General features: G+C 40.1%; 2 long non-coding RNA genes across 2 annotated transcripts; one reads left to right on the forward strand and one right to left on the reverse strand.

Moving 5' to 3' along the window:
* Window positions 1-556: 556 nt before the first annotated feature.
* On the reverse strand, window positions 557-3,715 carry LOC149917670 (uncharacterized). Its single transcript, XR_016466622.1, has 3 exons — window positions 3,550-3,715; window positions 2,841-2,995; window positions 557-726 (listed from the first exon to the last, which is right to left on the reverse strand). It is a non-coding gene; the product is annotated as an uncharacterized LOC149917670 (long non-coding RNA).
* An 8,560-nt stretch (window positions 3,716-12,275) lies between these two features.
* LOC149917671 (uncharacterized) lies at window positions 12,276-15,371 on the forward strand. Its single transcript, XR_016466621.1, has 3 exons — window positions 12,276-12,424; window positions 12,979-13,133; window positions 15,249-15,371. It is a non-coding gene; the product is annotated as an uncharacterized LOC149917671 (long non-coding RNA).
* The last annotated feature ends 4,690 nt before the right edge of the window (window positions 15,372-20,061 follow it).

Raw genomic sequence — 20,061 nt, forward strand, 5'->3', positions numbered from 1 at the left:
GACACAAGTTTAAACATGAAAGCAACTATGAATGCTTTGGAGAGAAAAAAATAGAATGTAATGTTAATAATCCCTGTAATGTTAATAAGCTAAATAACAGTTTCAAAGTTTAGTATCTTGATGCTTTACGGAGCTCCCATAAAATGGCTCTGAGCCTTCCCTTTCTAATGATTTTGCACACCCACGCAACTTGCTCTGTGGGGATGGAAGATAACAGGATTTAGATCCTTGACACACTGCAATTGATTTAACAATAAATATTGTCCATCCTAGTTTTGGGTTACTATAAGATGAAAGCAAAAATGTATATACTGATCTACTGGTTTTCTTTTAAAAAACATTCATCTGATGCTGAAGGCTAATTCTGTAAAGCTGAAACTTAAATCCCAGCAGAAACAGGTTCCCAGATATTAAAAACAAACAAACAAAAAAATCATAAAAGTATGTATAATGAAATCTTTAGGCATGTGACAAACTTTGTTTTATATATTATATGATTTCAGAACATCTGTCACACACACTCACAAACTTTCCTTAGAAGGAGAAGCAGAAGTTTAGATGATGATAAAGTTATGTTCTTACCACATTAGAAGGTTCCAATTTCTTCCTTCTAGCAAGGTCAGTGATATTATTGCCATTGTAGCTGATGCTCTCCATACAGCCTTTGAAATTTTTTCTGCTGTTAGAACTTGGCTTCCCAGAAAAAGGCATGCCTCCAAAGGTTATCTTTGAATGTATCAGAAAATGAAAGACAGTTACTGGAGGACAAGGGCTTAGAATTTTTGCTTACTAGAAAAAGAAAGTATCAAACAAGTACTGGAAAAGTAGGAAAAAGTCTATGATGAAGTCATGACTGCAAATATTTTTGGTGGTAAATTGTATCTGTTATTAGGTTTTCCCAAATACAGAGAAAATATGTATCACAGTTACATATAGACTGTAACGAAGAGAAGGTCTCTAAAAGGAATGCAGTTTTAAATGCTTGGCAGAGCAAAATGTCAGTATTGTTAAGAAACAAGAATTTGTTGGCCAAAGAATGTGCTGTCTGTCTGATCTTGGAGAAGAAAAGTCTGCCTTTCTTTACAAACCTGAATGCAGAAAGTTTGAGAAGTAAAGGTGCCCAGTAAAACCTATTTCAATATGTAGACTGAAACAAACATTAAAATAATAAAAAAAAAAATCTACTAAATCAAAAGGGAAGAAGGAAAGTGTTGCTTTATGTAGAACATCCATCAGTTTGGTAGAGTGTCAGAAGTGAGAAGTGGTTGGTGGCAAGTAAGGAAAATAATTCTTCTCTATTATGATGCTAAAACTAACTAAAAATTGATGATAAGAAAAGAGAAGCAACTGGCACCTATAGAGAGCTTCCCTGTTATAATATTAGCCTAGAACATGGCTTTGAGAGCACAGGGTTGTCAGCAAAAATGAGTCTGAGGGCAGGAGGGAAAACGTGAAAGAGCAAAAATGTTACAGCATTTACAAAAATACATTGTTGGGGAAAAATAATTCCCTCCTCCCCCTTCACTCCCCTTCCATATTATAGTATGTATATAGTTATCTTAATCAAAAAAGTAACCAAGGAACAAAGGCTATAAAATACAGGTGTTGTGCTGTTTCCTGTTCAATCATCCCTTCCCTAGGGAACAATCTAAATACTAAATACTATTACTAAAATTCTGAAAAATGAAAGTAGTATTTCTGACCCTTATTACTACTTGGGAGAAAAAGGAGATAGCATATGAAGGACGTGGAATGGGAAACTCGAAGTTACTGTAGACAAATTGTTGGATAGCAAAAAATACAGTGAGTTGTGGCCAGTTTACCAGGCAAAACGTTTACTCTTTACATATTAAATTGCATGGACAAGACAGTGTTATACTACTTTGCATGCCCAGAATGGGAAAAAGCAGATTTCAATTCAAAACTTAAATATCAATAATAAATGGAGACAATTGTGAATTAATTTCTTTTTTATTTAGTTTAAAAACAAAAACAACAGCACAAAAATGTTTCTAAAAGTCTGTTTTTACTCATGACTGGAAAATCCAAATGTGATTTCCACGCATCTCGTGGGCCTGAGATAAAGACAATTTAAAAGGAAAGAAAGAAAAAATAAAGGGGGGGGGGGGGGGGGATGCTATGATGGTAATGTTTAATATTCGTGTGGGGGGTGAAAGGTGTACTTGAGTTGCCTAAGCACAAGCTTCTACTGCTATTGGTGATACCTGGGGTAGTGTGCCTTAGTAACCTCTGCTTTCTGCTTGAGGAGGTATGCATCTCTATGAATTCTCTGCCATTTCTGCCAACACCATGGGAGTGCTGCAGATATCTAGGGGATATATGTATATAAGCTGCTCATTCAGTTTACGTGTTTGTCTTTTTCTTGGATGAGAAATAGTTGCTGTTTATTATTTCCTTAAATGCAACACAAGCATTTACTCATAATATCCAATCTGAGAACACCGTTCTTGTAACTGCTTATGAAAATCATAGATACAGAAATCAAAAGAAACTGTTTCAATCTGCTTGCATTTAAGGAAATAGGAAGTCTCTTTCCACCCTTGCGCATATTTAAGACTGTTTTCTGACAAACTGCTAGCTAAAGGCTTCAGTCTTTCTTTTTGTGCTTACTCCCTCAATGGAATAGCTGAGCTTTTGTAACTGTCCCTACTTTGAAGTTTTCTAGTGGATCCAGGTTGGTTTAAGTATCCTCTATTCCTCACTTCTTTCTTTTCTACCATTTTCTTCAAAAAGGAGCATGTTAAGAACATAAATTTCTATTCTGTTAAGAGTCTTCTCCCGCAGTTAGCTGGTTAGTAAATAATACTTTGCTCACTCACCTCACTCAACCTGCTGGCCACATTCTTTTTAATGCATCCCAGGATACCATTGGCCTTCTTGACCACAAGGCCACATTGCTGGTTTGTGGACACCCTGCTGTCTACAGGGACACCCAGGCCGTGTTTGTAAGAGAATGTGATTGACTTCACTTCTTCTAGCAAAAAAAGAGAAGCAGGTCTAAGACATCTGTTTATCTCCAATTTAAACAACTTAATTTAGGTAGAATTATGTGTTTTACAGCTATTCACGTTGCTGTGAAAAGAAGCGCGGCTATACGAATAAGAAGTCGCGCGGCTCTGCCCTCGCAACTCCCCCCGCCCCGCGCACGGAGGCGGCCCCCAGCCGCAGCCCCCAGCCGCTCCCCCCCTCGCGCAGCGCCACTCTGGTGTGCCGCCTGCCGCAGCGACGGCGGCGGGGAGCCCTCGCGCCCAGAGGCGGCCTTCCCGGGGTCTGCCCTCTCCGCCGCCCTCCCACCTACCTGAGGGCAGCCGGCATCCGTCCACGCGGCGGCGCACAGCCGGTGGCACCGCGCGCACAGCCTGCCTGCCTGCCGCCCTCCCTCGGACGAGGGTCCCCTTAGACGAAAGCACAGCCCCAGCCCGGCCGCTACCGCGAGGGACCGCACCCGCGGCCGGAGCCCGGGGGCCGCGAGGAGGGAGGGCTGAGCGCCCGGTGACAGGTGAGGACGGCCCCCGCGCCGCTCCCTACCTCGCGCCGCTCTCCTCGCAGCCGGCGGCTCGCTTACCCTCGACCGCCGCCGCCCCCTCGCTCCGTTCCCCCGCCCTAACGCGGCGTTCAACGCGGCCCCGCTAGCCGCGAGGCCCCGCCCTCCGCCCCGCACTGACGGCTCTCTCCGCCAATAGCGAAGAAGACGGCCGTCCTCGAGCTCCGCCCTCACCTCCTTCGACCAATAGGAGCTATCCGTGGTGCTGCCCCTCCGCCTTCCCGGCAGGCTCGGTTGGCTCGCAGCTGCCGAGCAACGGGCGCGGGGCTGTGGGTGGGGCCGCTGAGGGCGGTGGCCGGTGGCCGGGTGAGGCCCCGCTGCGGGCCGGGGTTGGTGCCGCGGGATTGTGCCCGGGGCTCCTCGTTCGGGAGCTTTCGCCTCATAGATGGACGTTTTTTGTTCCCCTCCCCTTTTTCCCTCTTGGCTCAGCCATCAGGAGGATGGAAATATCTCCCGCACTCACAAAGCTGTAATCTCGGCTTGCAGAAATGATAACTGGTATGTGAAGATGTTTCTAATTTTTTTGTTTCTTCACTTGTTTGTGAACCTAGGGTAGGGAGAAAGAACTGAAGTAACCTGCAGTGAGATTCTATCACTTTTGTAACTCCTTAAGCATAGTCAAGAATGTATGTTTGTGAACTACTTTATTAAGATAGTCCTGGTGGAGTATACTTTATATCACTGGGAGTCCAGGATTTTCTGAACAGTTCTTAAATCAGAGTCTAGCAATAGCAAAGTTGAATTACATGTACACTGTACAGTTAGGTTGTTGGTAATAAGCAGAGCTTGTGCATCTCAACAGCTGCAGCTATACAAGCTATACATTTGTCAAGTAAGCTCAGTATGAGTGGAGTATCAGCTTTATTAATTCAAGTCATTCTCATAATCTTATCCATACATAATGTTTGTGTTCTTAATACCTTAACCAAGTGAGTGAAAAGTTTCCAGCTAATCTGTTTAGCTTCCAGGCAAGTGATTCCACATGTTAAATTTGCTGCTTCCTCCTTTCTCCCATTCCCTGGTCTCTTAGGTCAGTGTTCGTTCTCTTATGTCCTCTATTAAGGAATAGGTTTAGTTCTGCTACATATTAATGCCATGCCTACAGATAAATTATCCTTACATCTCAAACTGAATAGCTGCTGCTTGACGTTTTTTTTTTTTCCTTCTAGGCTAGGAAGTCTCTGTATGGCACGCCAGCAACGTTTTGTTGCAACGTTCTTAAAAGAAGAAATCTTTTACAGCGTGCAAGTTCTTTAAGATATGGTGATGCATTGGGGTTTAACCCAGCAGATCACTGAGCGTCACGTGGCTGTTCATTCACTGCCCCCATCTCAGTGAGATGGAGAGGAGAAATGAGGGAAAAAATGAGATAGAGAAAAAGAAAAGCATAATAATTATGGCATGTATATCTACATATACACACAGATACTTGTAATCTAGATTTATAACAACGGATGCGCAAGCAATTGCTCATCTCCTCTTGAGGTCTTGAAACAGTAAACGTTCGGTGCAGAAAGTCTATACCAAATTAACTTGAAAAACTGATGCTTTCCAGCTTCAGGTGAGACAATTATTCATTGATCTTTTGTACATTTCAAGTGTGCAAAAACTCACCTCTGGAAGACTGATATTTGTAGATAAAATTGATATGGCTTACTGGGCTCTGTTAGTGGCTCTTAGATGTAGTAAATTTGATGTTGTTAATGATCTTCTGCATATGGAAGTTCTACTTCTGCTGAATTTACCTGTCATTAACAGCTTGCTGCATTGTGAAATCATTAAATAGCAGCCTTTAACATATTTAACTCTGGTTTTTGAAAAGCTGAACTTCCTAATTGGGACTCATACATGTATGAACCCTTGGTGTCTGGTGCTGACTTGAGAATAAAACTTCAGTTATTACTTACAGGGCCTGCCTTACAGCATAAGATCACATGGCAGTGCCTTCTGCTTTCAGTATTTTACCAGTGCTGTGGTACAACTGGGTCTGGTTAATACCTGTTCAGATACAAGACAGAGTAAGGAAAATGTGTTTATTATTTCAGATCAGCCCTTTTTTACAAGGCATCGATTGGTTACTTGGTGGTGAATGTTGGGTTCTATTGCAGATGTGATGCCATCCATGCAGTAATGGATGGAAATACATTAAAGGAGCAGCATAACAATTTATTTCACAGGGCAAAGGTCAAGAGAGTGCTGATTCCATATTACAAATCTAACAAAACTGAAGTGGCAGAAGCATTCTTTGAAGGCTTAAGCAGATGAGGGATGTTCAGTTTTCTGTTACAAAACCTAAACCAGAGAGCACTGAAATCTGTTGAATTTTGGAATAGTTGAGAGTAAGAATGTGAATTCTGTTTGTAACAGAAAAAAACTTGTTCTCATTCCATCCCTCTACTACTCGCATCTGCTCCACATGTCGAAGTAGGAAAAGAATCATTTGTATACAATTTGTATACAAGATTATGTAATACTGTGTGAATGTTGTTATGACTGGGTGACAGTTCACCGATCAGTTCACAGATGTTTTTGCTTCTCAATTGTTTTTACAAAATGTAAATAGTATTCATGAGAAGAGAATGTGATTGACTTCACTTCTTCTAGCAAAATTTTGGCCTTGGAGCTTTGTATCTGTGCAGACTGGAACCATAAGTCAATCACAGAACTTGCCACATCACCATTTGCTTTGGTAAACCATCACCACCCCCTTATTCAATATTCTTGAAGGTTCCCTTTCAAGTGAATTCAGATCTGGTCCAGTTGTGGAACTTGCAGCTTTCAGCGTAAGAATATTGTGAAAAGAAGAAGTATCACTAGTCTGTACAGGACTAACACATTTCATTTTACATATGACATTCTTAACAATAGGCTTTTATTATTCATTCTTTGTCATATATTAAAATAAAGGATGTTTTATTTTCTTTCATGTACCAAACCGTAATACCAAACAGTTCCATTTGTCTTAAATACTCTATACAACTGCAGATAATTACAGCAACATAAAAACCAGCATTATGACATACCTAGAGGGATTCGTTTGACTTGTGTTTGGTTCCCAGGTCCCAAGATGCCAGTATCTGGGAAAGTGGCAAATGGAAATTCAACTGTGCAGAGGAACAGGAAAAAACCCTATATCTGTATATCAGCAATACAGAAATAATTGATAAAATGCTCAGGAAACAAGCTGTGTTTAACCAGCACTGTCCAATCCAGCCTGTTGCAGGGTCCACGACAGCAGTGAGAGGAAAGAGCAGCAGACAAGACTCCTCTGGCTTGTACCATGGTATTAGTTCTAGCACGCTTAAGTTCTGCATTTGAAGTTACATTAGCAAGCCTGATGTGCTTGGCAACAGCACAACATCTCACTCCATATGTAACGTATTTTCTGTGGCAAAGAACTTCTTTGTTCATAACTCACGGACTTTGCATGTTCATAAAAGCTGTTACATACTTTGGAAAGTTCAGGCATACCTTCAATCCTCCTCTGTATTCGATTCCTACTGACTTCATAGTAACTGCTGTTCCCAGCAGAGCTCAATGACAGCCGGCGCAGGATCGGGGCTGAATTTGAGGTAGCAGTCACTGGCTGAAAGGAATTCCTGTAATATGCTGCACTCCCCGAAGTACGATATTCAGTGGAATTTCGACGGGCTGGGCTTGACAGATTTACTGAATTAAGTGCAGAATCCATAGAGTCCTCAGAAAAGCGATGCTCTTTGGAAGTGCTGTTTTCTTCTATACGTAACGTTTCTGCTACAGAAAACAAAAGCATCAATCTGTTCAAAACGATGGGCTTTGTAGCTTTGTTATTTAATTCCTTGCTATGTTCTCTTGAAGATAATAACAAGCTCCAAGCCTGTTAACAAGTCTCCTGTGAGACAAGACTTACTGAAGAATAGTCATTCTCAAGTAATCACTGGTCCTTTACTACATTAAAAAATTTCCAGTAAAATGTCTAATAGACAAGTTTGAGACGGTCTTCCATAAATCATCTCAGCTGTATATGTTAAATATTATGAGCAGGATGTGGACATAAGGTTTGATTTTTTTTTCATTGTCTGATATTAGCATTAACACATATGCAATCTCAGTCAAGCATTTTCATTATCTTTCTTAATGGTTATCTTCTGAGAATTTGTTTAGGAGTGCATTATGTTTCTATTTTTTATAAATATAAAAAGAATTTTTTAACATAAAAAAAACTCTCATGTTAACTAGCAAATGTTTAATTTGTTCTACACAGTAGAGGGAGTCTCTAACTTCATATGCAAGAGGACAATTATCATCTGTAGATCTCCATATGTTCGGAGACAATAGCCATCAAAAAAAACTGAAGAGACTACATGCAGAGCTGCAGAAGGCTGTAAATCCTAGACTCACATGCACACTAACACAATACAGTCTGATCACAATGCTGCAACTACGAGTCATTAAACATCAGTGGGAACACCACTCCATTCTCTCATCATTGTGTGTTCTCAGCTCCACTTGCACTAGGCCAACATCTAGCCTGAGGAAGAAGTTGGAAGCCTGATGCAAAAATCTGCATGAAACAAATGCTGCTTTGGCAAGAGAGTTAAGAGCTGGAAAATATAGCTAACAGGTTCACAGAAGTGTAAACTCCACATTACCATCTTGAAAATTACTCTATGAAAGTTATAAAACATATGCTAGTGGAGCAGCATATTCTTGGGGGTAACTGGTACAATCTGTGAAACAAGTTCCTAGAATATGCTCTTTATTACTCTTCTTATATGACAACTTCCAATAATTTCTTGGGAAAATTCCAGAATTAAATAAAGGAAGAGTATTTTCCACAAACAAACAAACAACAGCAACAAAAAACACACAGAGAGCTTTTTAAGCACGTTTAACTTGTTCTATTAGCAATTACGTTCTCTCTCCTGAAGTCTGTATAAAACTGGAGTTTAGTGAAGAACTTGAGGTGTATTTCACAGTTATGATCTTCAGGCAACATTATCCCAAAGTGGAACAAAGACACCCAGAGAACCGGTTCCCTACTTAGTGAATTCAGTAAAGCAAGACATGCAATCCACCATAACATCTTCTATTAAACACAACACTTGTGGCAAAAAGAAGCTTTTAAGTCCACAAGCCCTTCTCTTTCAAGTACACAATCCTCAAGACAATAATGATAAACTTTCTAGTTTGATCTGTATCAAAAAAGCAAAGCAGTGGCTACTGAGGTTTTTGGAGAAAGCAAACTTTTATTTGTCGGCTTGAAGTAGCTGCAGCAATTTGCTAAAAGGAAAGCAATAGCCATCTTTCTATAGAATTTCAGAGATACTAACAGACACAATCAATGATAAGCACTATAATATTAAAGGAAACAAATGAGAAAATTAGATCAGTAGAGAATGAGACCACCAAATGAAGTCTCAGTGCAAGACTGAAAGGCAGAAGTAATACTTCAAATGGCTACAGAAAAGCACTATGAAGGAGTCCAAAACTTGTAGATTGAAACTTCATAAGTTTTTAAAGGTATGATGAAATACTGGAAGCAATATTCCACACCAGAAAGTTTCAACAGGAGTATTTCAGCAAATATCAGCCAACTCCATACAATGTCTTATGAAGGAATCTTTTTATAGTAATCAAGCAGAGATCCCAAATACATCCGTTAAATAATCATTTTATGTCACTCTTTCCATGATCGCTCAAGACATAAAGGGTTTTAAATTGACTATTTTACAGAAGAATTTAATTGCATTTACTCCAATTATATCCCAGGTTTCTTTCTGATACTACAAATCCTAGTTAAGCAACTGTAAATAGGGATGGCAAAGAGAAACTCTGCTTTGATTCCCAAGACACTAGCATTTGAGCTTAGAATCAGAAAATCATAGAATGGCTTGGGTTGGAAGGGACCCTCAAAGATCATGAAGCTCCAACCCTTCCACCATATGCAGGGCCACCAACCTCCCTATTAAATATTAGACCAGGCTGCCCAGGACCTCATCCAACTGGCCTTGAACACCTCCAGGAAGAGGGGTGTCCACAGCCTCTCTGGGCAGCCTGTTCCAGCACCTCACCATTCACTCTGTAAAGAACTTCCCCTGATACTCAACCTAAATCCTCCCTCCCTCAACTTAAAGCCATTTCCCCTTGTCCTGCCATTATCTTAAGCTTATCTTAACATAGCTCCTCAGGTCACATACACAAGGTGGGAAAACTGGCATACTTCATAGGATGATCATCTTTTAAAATAGGTGTTTCTGTCCAGCAGCTATACTATCCCAATCCACTCCCTTTCAATTCATCTAGCCTCCCTACAAACCAACCCCAACTGCAGTCTTGTTATTGAAAGCACGGTAACAGGTATGAGAGCTGATTCAGAACTGGTGTCTGACAAATACAGTTTTGCAATTAACGGAGCAACAAATGACTCTTTTCCTACTTCGACATGTGGAGCAGATGCGAGTAGTAGAGGGATGGAATGAGAACAAGTTTTTTTTCTGTTACAAACAGAATTCACATTCTTACTCTCAACTATTCCAAAATTCAACAGATTTCAGTGCTCTCTGATTTAGGTTTTGTAACAGAAAACTGAACATCCCTCATCTGCTTAAGCCTTCAAAGAATGCTTCTGCCACTTCAGTTTTGTTAGATTTGTAATATGGAATCAGCACTCTCTTGACCTTTGCCCTGTGAAATAAATTGTTATGCTGCTCCTTTAATGTATTTCCATCCATTACTGCATGGATGGCATCACATCTGCAATAGAACCCAACATTCACCACCAAGTAACCAATCGATGCCTTGTAAAAAAGGGCTGATCTGAAATAATAAACACATTTTCCTTACTCTGTCTTGTATCTGAACAGGTATTAACCAGACCCAGTTGTACCACAGCACTGGTAAAATACTGAAAGCAGAAGGCACTGCCATGTGATCTTATGCTGTAAGGCAGGCCCTGTAAGTAATAACTGAAGTTTTATTCTCAAGTCAGCACCAGACACCAAGGGTTCATACATGTATGAGTCCCAATTAGGAAGTTCAGCTTTTCAAAAACCAGAGTTAAATATGTTAAAGGCTGCTATTTAATGATTTCACAATGCAGCAAGCTGTTAATGACAGGTAAATTCAGCAGAAGTAGAACTTCCATATGCAGAAGATCATTAACAACATCAAATTTACTACATCTAAGAGCCACTAACAGAGCCCAGTAAGCCATATCAATTTTATCTACAAATATCAGTCTTCCAGAGGTGAGTTTTTGCACATTTGAAATGTACAAAAGATCAATGAATAATTGTCTCACCTGAAGCTGGAAAGCATCAGTTTTTCAAGTTAATTTGGTATAGACTTTCTGCACCGAACGTTTACTGTTTCAAGACCTCAAGAGGAGATGAGCAATTGCTTGCGCATCCGTTGTTATAAATCTAGATTACAAGTATCTGTGTGTATATGTAGATATACATGCCATAATTATTATGCTTTTCTTTTTCTCTATCTCATTTTTTCCCTCATTTCTCCTCTCCATCTCACTGAGATGGGGGCAGTGAATGAACAGCCACGTGACGCTCAGTGATCTGCTGGGTTAAACCCCAATGCATCACCATATCTTAAAGAACTTGCACGCTGTAAAAGATTTCTTCTTTTAAGAACGTTGCAACAAAACGTTGCTGGCGTGCCATACAGAGACTTCCTAGCCTAGAAGGAAAAAAAAAAAACGTCAAGCAGCAGCTATTCAGTTTGAGATGTAAGGATAATTTATCTGTAGGCATGGCATTAATATGTAGCAGAACTAAACCTATTCCTTAATAGAGGACATAAGAGAACGAACACTGACCTAAGAGACCAGGGAATGGGAGAAAGGAGGAAGCAGCAAATTTAACATGTGGAATCACTTGCCTGGAAGCTAAACAGATTAGCTGGAAACTTTTCACTCACTTGGTTAAGGTATTAAGAACACAAACATTATGTATGGATAAGATTATGAGAATGACTTGAATTAATAAAGCTGATACTCCACTCATACTGAGCTTACTTGACAAATGTATAGCTTGTATAGCTGCAGCTGTTGAGATGCACAAGCTCTGCTTATTACCAACAACCTAACTGTACAGTGTACATGTAATTCAACTTTGCTATTGCTAGACTCTGATTTAAGAACTGTTCAGAAAATCCTGGACTCCCAGTGATATAAAGTATACTCCACCAGGACTATCTTAATAAAGTAGTTCACAAACATACATTCTTGACTATGCTTAAGGAGTTACAAAAGTGATAGAATCTCACTGCAGGTTACTTCAGTTCTTTCTCCCTACCCTAGGTTCACAAACAAGTGAAGAAACAAAAAAATTAGAAACATCTTCACATACCAGTTATCATTTCTGCAAGCCGAGATTACAGCTTTGTGAGTGCGGGAGATATTTCCATCCTCCTGATGGCTGAGCCAAGAGGGAAAAAGGGGAGGGGAACAAAAAACGTCCATCTATGAGGCGAAAGCTCCCGAACGAGGAGCCCCGGGCACAATCCCGCGGCACCAACCCCGGCCCGCAGCGGGGCCTCACCCGGCCACCGGCCACCGCCCTCAGCGGCCCCACCCGCAGCCCCGCGCCCGTTGCTCGGCAGCTGCGAGCCAACCGAGCCTGCCGGGAAGGCGGAGGGGCAGCACCACGGATAGCTCCTATTGGTCGAAGGAGGTGAGGGCGGAGCTCGAGGACGGCCGTCTTCTTCGCTATTGGCGGAGAGAGCCGTCAGTGCGGGGCGGAGGGCGGGGCCTCGCGGCTAGCGGGGCCGCGTTGAACGCCGCGTTAGGGCGGGGGAACGGAGCGAGGGGGCGGCGGCGGTCGAGGGTAAGCGAGCCGCCGGCTGCGAGGAGAGCGGCGCGAGGTAGGGAGCGGCGCGGGGGCCGTCCTCACCTGTCACCGGGCGCTCAGCCCTCCCTCCTCGCGGCCCCCGGGCTCCGGCCGCGGGCGCGGTCCCTCGCGGTAGCGGCCGGGCTGGGGCTGTGCTTTCGTCTAAGGGGACCCTCGTCCGAGGGAGGGCGGCAGGCAGGCAGGCTGTGCGCGCGGTGCCACCGGCTGTGCGCCGCCGCGTGGACGGATGCCGGCTGCCCTCAGGTAGGTGGGAGGGCGGCGGAGAGGGCAGACCCCGGGAAGGCCGCCTCTGGGCGCGAGGGCTCCCCGCCGCCGTCGCTGCGGCAGGCGGCACCCCGGAGTGGCGCTGCGCGAGGGGGGGAGCGGCTGGGGGCTGCGGCTGGGGGCCGCCTCCGTGCGCGGGGCGGGGGGAGTTGCGAGGGCAGAGCCGCGCGACTTCTTATTCGTATAGCCGCGCTTCTTTTCACAGCAACGTGAATAGCTGTAAAACACATAATTCTACCTAAATTAAGTTGTTTAAATTGGAGATAAACAGATGTCTTAGACCTGCTTCTCTTTTTTTGCTAGAAGAAGTGAAGTCAATCACATTCTCTTACAAACACGGCCTGGGTGTCCCTGTAGACAGCAGGGTGTCCACAAACCAGCAATGTGGCCTTGTGGTCAAGAAGGCCAATGGTATCCTGGGATGCATTAAAAAGAATGTGGCCAGCAGGTTGAGTGAGGTGAGTGAGCAAAGTATTATTTACTAACCAGCTAACTGCGGGAGAAGACTCTTAACAGAATAGAAATTTATGTTCTTAACATGCTCCTTTTTGAAGAAAATGGTAGAAAAGACAGAAGTGAGGAATAGAGGATACTTAAACCAACCTGGATCCACTAGAAAACTTCAAAGTAGGGACAGTTACAAAAGCTCAGCTATTCCATTGAGGGAGTAAGCACAAAAAGAAAGACTGAAGCCTTTAGCTAGCAGTTTGTCAGAAAACAGTCTTAAATATGCGCAAGGGTGGAAAGAGACTTCCTATTTCCTTAAATGCAAGCAGATTGAAACAGTTTCTTTTGATTTCTGTATCTATGATTTTCATAAGCAGTTACAAGAACGGTGTTCTCAGATTGGATATTATGAGTAAATGCTTGTGTTGCATTTAAGGAAATAATAAACAGCAACTATTTCTCATCCAAGAAAAAGACAAACACGTAAACTGAATGAGCAGCTTATATACATATATCCCCTAGATATCTGCAGCACTCCCATGGTGTTGGCAGAAATGGCAGAGAATTCATAGAGATGCATACCTCCTCAAGCAGAAAGCAGAGGTTACTAAGGCACACTACCCCAGGTATCACCAATAGCAGTAGAAGCTTGTGCTTAGGCAACTCAAGTACACCTTTCACCCCCCACACGAATATTAAACATTACCATCATAGCATCCCCCCCCCCCCCCCCCCCTTTATTTTTTCTTTCTTTCCTTTTAAATTGTCTTTATCTCAGGCCCACGAGATGCGTGGAAATCACATTTGGATTTTCCAGTCATGAGTAAAAACAGATTTTTAGAAACATTTTTGTGCTGTTGTTTTTGTTTTTAAACTAAATAAAAAAGAAATTAATTCACAATTGTCTCCATTTATTATTGATATTTAAGTTTTGAATTGAAATCTGCTTTTTCCCATTCTGGGCATGCAAAGTAGTATAACACTGTCTTGTCCATGCAATTTAATATGTAAAGAGTAAACGTTTTGCCTGGTAAACTGGCCACAACTCACTGTATTTTTTGCTATCCAACAATTTGTCTACAGTAACTTCGAGTTTCCCATTCCACGTCCTTCATATGCTATCTCCTTTTTCTCCCAAGTAGTAATAAGGGTCAGAAATACTACTTTCATTTTTCAGAATTTTAGTAATAGTATTTAGTATTTAGATTGTTCCCTATGGAAGGGATGATTGAACAGGAAACAGCACAACACCTGTATTTTATAGCCTTTGTTCCTTGGTTACTTTTTTGATTAAGATAACTATATACATACTATAATATGGAAGGGGGGTGAAGGGGGAGGAGGGAATTATTTTTCCCCAACAATGTATTTTTGTAAATGCTGTAACATTTTTGCTCTTTCACGTTTTCCCTCCTGCCCTCAGACTCATTTTTGCTGACAACCCTGTGCTCTCAAAGCCATGTTCTAGGCTAATATTATAACAGGGAAGCTCTCTATAGGTGCCAGTTGCTTCTCTTTTCTTATCATCAATTTTTAGTTAGTTTTAGCATCATAATAGAGAAGAATTATTTTCCTTACTTGCCACCAACCACTTCTCACTTCTGACACTCTACCAAACTGATGGATGTTCTACATAAAGCAACACTTTCCTTCTTCCCTTTTGATTTAGTAGATTTTTTTTTTTTTATTTTAATGTTTGTTTCAGTCTACATATTGAAATAGGTTTTACTGGGCACCTTTACTTCTCAAACTTTCTGCATTCAGGTTTGTAAAGAAAGGCAGACTTTTCTTCTCCAAGATCAGACAGACAGCACATTCTTTGGCCAACAAATTCTTGTTTCTTAACAATACTGACATTTTGCTCTGCCAAGCATTTAAAACTGCATTCCTTTTAGAGACCTTCTCTTCGTTACAGTCTATATGTAACTGTGATGCATATTTTCTCTGTATTTGGGAAAACCTAATAACAGATACAATTTACCACCAAAAATATTTGCAGTCATGACTTCATCATAGACTTTTTCCTACTTTTCCAGTACTTGTTTGATACTTTCTTTTTCTAGTAAGCAAAAATTCTAAGCCCTTGTCCTCCAGTAACTGTCTTTCATTTTCTGATACATTCAAAGATAACCTTTGGAGGCATGCCTTTTTCTGGGAAGCCAAGTTGTAACAGCAGAAAAAAATTTCAAAGGCTGTATGGAGAGCATCAACTACAATGGCAATAATATCACTGACCTTGCTAGAAGGAAGAAATTGGAACCTTCTAATGTGGTAAGAACATAACTTTATCATCATCTAAACTTCTGCTTCTCCTTCTAAGGAAAGTTTGTGAGTGTGTGTGACAGATGTTCTGAAATCATATAATATATAAAACAAAGTTTGTCACATGCCTAAAGATTTCATTATACATACTTTTATGATTTTTTTGTTTGTTTGTTTTTAATATCTGGGAACCTGTTTCTGCTGGGATTTAAGTTTCAGCTTTACAGAATTAGCCTTCAGCATCAGATGAATGTTTTTTAAAAGAAAACCAGTAGATCAGTATATACATTTTTGCTTTCATCTTATAGTAACCCAAAACTAGGATGGACAATATTTATTGTTAAATCAATTGCAGTGTGTCAAGGATCTAAATCCTGTTATCTTCCATCCCCACAGAGCAAGTTGCGTGGGTGTGCAAAATCATTAGAAAGGGAAGGCTCAGAGCCATTTTATGGGAGCTCCGTAAAGCATCAAGATACTAAACTTTGAAACTGTTATTTAGCTTATTAACATTACAGGGATTATTAACATTACATTCTATTTTTTTCTCTCCAAAGCATTCATAGTTGCTTTCATGTTTAAACTTGTGTCTTTCTGTAAGGGTTGATCAGGAAATCACTTTAATTTCTGTATTTTTAAGAATCTAGGCGTTCCTAAAATAGTTGGTGGATTACATGAGCAATGTGGGTAGGAAATAAATGTATTATGACCCTGAATTTGAGATAGATCTGTTCAAGGCTTTCTTCTGTACAGTAGTGCAGCCTTCACAAAGCCCTGCTCACAGTACGTATAGTTTGATTACTGCTTTTTTTCTTTATGTATTTTGCATAGTACATAACAGTAATGAAGAATAAGATATAAGATAAACATGTACAGTAGAAATAAAGTGCAATGATTCTTCTTGGACAGATGTGCAACTTCTGAGATGTCTGTAGGACAAACTCCAGCTTTTGAAAAGCATAGCACAGCTAACAGTTCTGTAGAGTGTCTATAAACTCCTCTTTCTGGTTTATTTGGATGTGAATTTTCTGTTTGCTTGTTTTGTTTGTTAGTTGATTACATTCTGTTGCCTGTGACATTAAAGCAAAATCTACATATGTAGATTTGGTAGTGTTAGAGGTTTACCACTAAACTGTGGCATGCTAGTTTAATCTGATGATTCACTTCTGAGAATATAAAAACAGAAGTGAACTTTGCTTTCAGATGAATTATTTAAATTTCTTCCGCTCTTCAAAAACAGAATCAGTTTCACTTATGAAATCAACATGGATGTTTATGTTTCTTAAAAAAAATTTTATTCTTCTAGTTTTGAACCTGATTTAGCATGAAAAATACTAAGCTGAAACTACTATTTTTGTTAACCACGTTTATAATAATTATGGCATGTATTTATCAATGCTTATAAATACCAAAAGGGTGGGAGTCAAGCAGATGGGGCCAGGCTCTTGCCTGTGGAGCCCAATGACAGAACAAGGAGCAGGGGACACAAACTGGAATAAATGACGTTCCATTTGAACACAAGGAAGCACTTCTTTACTGTGAGGGTGACAGTGCCCAGGAACAGACTGCCCAGAGAGGTGGTGGAGTCTCCTCTGGAGATATTCAAAACTCATCTGGACGTTTTCCTGTAACTTACTGTAGGGAACCAGCTTTGTTAGACTCAATGACTTGCAGAGATTCTTTCCAACCACTGCAGTTCCCCCTTGAGAAAATGTCTTTCTCCAATTTTTCAGTTTAAAAGGAAATTACATCCTAATTCAAAAAGTCTTGTTTATTTTTAGGAAGAGACAGATCTCTTGGTAAATAATGACAGAACAGTCTGTCTGAGCTTTCATAATACCTTTACTGAAGAACTGATTAGAATTTCTCCAACACATACATATGAGAGTTTACCTGATAAGAAACATCTAGAATGACCACAAATCCATTTCCTATCTTCTGAAAGCAAAGTATTATTTACTAACCAGCTAACTGCAGGAGAAGACTCTTAACAGAATAGAAATTTATGTTCTTAACATGGTCCTTTTTGAAGAAAATGGTAGAAAAGAAAGAAGTGAGGAATAGAGGATACTTAAACCAACCTGGATCCACTAGAAAACTTCAAAGTAGGGACAGTTACAAAAGCTCAGCTATTCCATTGAGGGAGTAAGCACAAAAAGAAAGACTGAAGCCTTTAGCTAGCAGTTTGTCAGAAAACAGTCTTAAATATGCGCAAGGGTGGAAAGAGACTTCCTATTTCCTTAAATGCAAGCAGATTGAAACAGTTTCTTTTGATTTCTGTATCTATGATTTTCATAAGCAGTTACAAGAACGGTGTTCTCAGATTGGATATTATGAGTAAATGCTTGTGTTGCATTTAAGGAAATAATAAACAGCAACTATTTCTCATCCAAGAAAAAGACAAACACGTAAACTGAATGAGCAGCTTATATACATATATCCCCTAGATATCTGCAGCACTCCCATGGTGTTGGCAGAAATGGCAGAGAATTCATAGAGATGCATACCTCCTCAAGCAGAAAGCAGAGGTTACTAAGGCACACTACCCCAGGTATCACCAATAGCAGTAGAAGCTTGTGCTTAGGCAACTCAAGTACACCTTTCACCCCCCACACGAATATTAAACATTACCATCATAGCATCCCCCCCCCCCCCTTTATTTTTTCTTTCTTTCCTTTTAAATTGTCTTTATCTCAGGCCCACGAGATGCGTGGAAATCACATTTGGATTTTCCAGTCATGAGTAAAAACAGATTTTTAGAAACATTTTTGTGCTGTTGTTTTTGTTTTTAAACTAAATAAAAAAGAAATTAATTCACAATTGTCTCCATTTATTATTGATATTTAAGTTTTGAATTGAAATCTGCTTTTTCCCATTCTGGGCATGCAAAGTAGTATAACACTGTCTTGTCCATGCAATTTAATATGTAAAGAGTAAACGTTTTGCCTGGTAAACTGGCCACAACTCACTGTATTTTTTGCTATCCAACAATTTGTCTACAGTAACTTCGAGTTTCCCATTCCACGTCCTTCATATGATATCTCCTTTTTCTCCCAAGTAGTAATAAGGGTCAGAAATACTACTTTCATTTTTCAGAATTTTAGTAATAGTATTTAGTATTTAGATTGTTCCCTAGGGAAGGGATGATTGAACAGGAAACAGCACAACACCTGTATTTTATAGCCTTTGTTCCTTGGTTACTTTTTTGATTAAGATAACTATATACATACTATAATATGGAAGGGGGGTGAAGGGGGAGGAGGGAATTATTTTTCCCCAACAATGTATTTTTGTAAATGCTGTAACATTTTTGCTCTTTCACGTTTTCCCTCCTGCCCTCAGACTCATTTTTGCTGACAACCCTGTGCTCTCAAAGCCATGTTCTAGGCTAATATTATAACAGGGAAGCTCTCTATAGGTGCCAGTTGCTTCTCTTTTCTTATCATCAATTTTTAGTTAGTTTTAGCATCATAATAGAGAAGAATTATTTTCCTTACTTGCCACCAACCACTTCTCACTTCTGACACTCTACCAAACTGATGGATGTTCTACATAAAGCAACACTTTCCTTCTTCCCTTTTGATTTAGTAGATTTTTTTTTTTTATTTTAATGTTTGTTTCAGTCTACATATTGAAATAGGTTTTACTGGGCACCTTTACTTCTCAAACTTTCTGCATTCAGGTTTGTAAAGAAAGGCAGACTTTTCTTCTCCAAGATCAGACAGACAGCACATTCTTTGGCCAACAAATTCTTGTTTCTTAACAATACTGACATTTTGCTCTGCCAAGCATTTAAAACTGCATTCCTTTTAGAGACCTTCTCTTCGTTACAGTCTATATGTAACTGTGATGCATATTTTCTCTGTATTTGGGAAAACCTAATAACAGATACAATTTACCACCAAAAATATTTGCAGTCATGACTTCATCATAGACTTTTTCCTACTTTTCCAGTACTTGTTTGATACTTTCTTTTTCTAGTAAGCAAAAATTCTAAGCCCTTGTCCTCCAGTAACTGTCTTTCATTTTCTGATACATTCAAAGATAACCTTTGGAGGCATGCCTTTTTCTGGGAAGCCAAGTTGTAACAGCAGAAAAAAATTTCAAAGGCTGTATGGAGAGCATCAACTACAATGGCAATAATATCACTGACCTTGCTAGAAGGAAGAAATTGGAACCTTCTAATGTGGTAAGAACATAACTTTATCATCATCTAAACTTCTGCTTCTCCTTCTAAGGAAAGTTTGTGAGTGTGTGTGACAGATGTTCTGAAATCATATAATATATAAAACAAAGTTTGTCACATGCCTAAAGATTTCATTATACATACTTTTATGATTTTTTTGTTTGTTTGTTTTTAATATCTGGGAACCTGTTTCTGCTGGGATTTAAGTTTCAGCTTTACAGAATTAGCCTTCAGCATCAGATGAATGTTTTTTAAAAGAAAACCAGTAGATCAGTATATACATTTTTGCTTTCATCTTATAGTAACCCAAAACTAGGATGGACAATATTTATTGTTAAATCAATTGCAGTGTGTCAAGGATCTAAATCCTGTTATCTTCCATCCCCACAGAGCAAGTTGCGTGGGTGTGCAAAATCATTAGAAAGGGAAGGCTCAGAGCCATTTTATGGGAGCTCCGTAAAGCATCAAGATACTAAACTTTGAAACTGTTA

The sequence above is a fragment of the Phasianus colchicus genome, chromosome 5, assembly GCF_987193195.1.
Source record: "Phasianus colchicus chromosome 5, bPhaCol1.hap1.1, whole genome shotgun sequence".
Lineage (NCBI taxonomy): Eukaryota > Metazoa > Chordata > Aves > Galliformes > Phasianidae > Phasianus > Phasianus colchicus.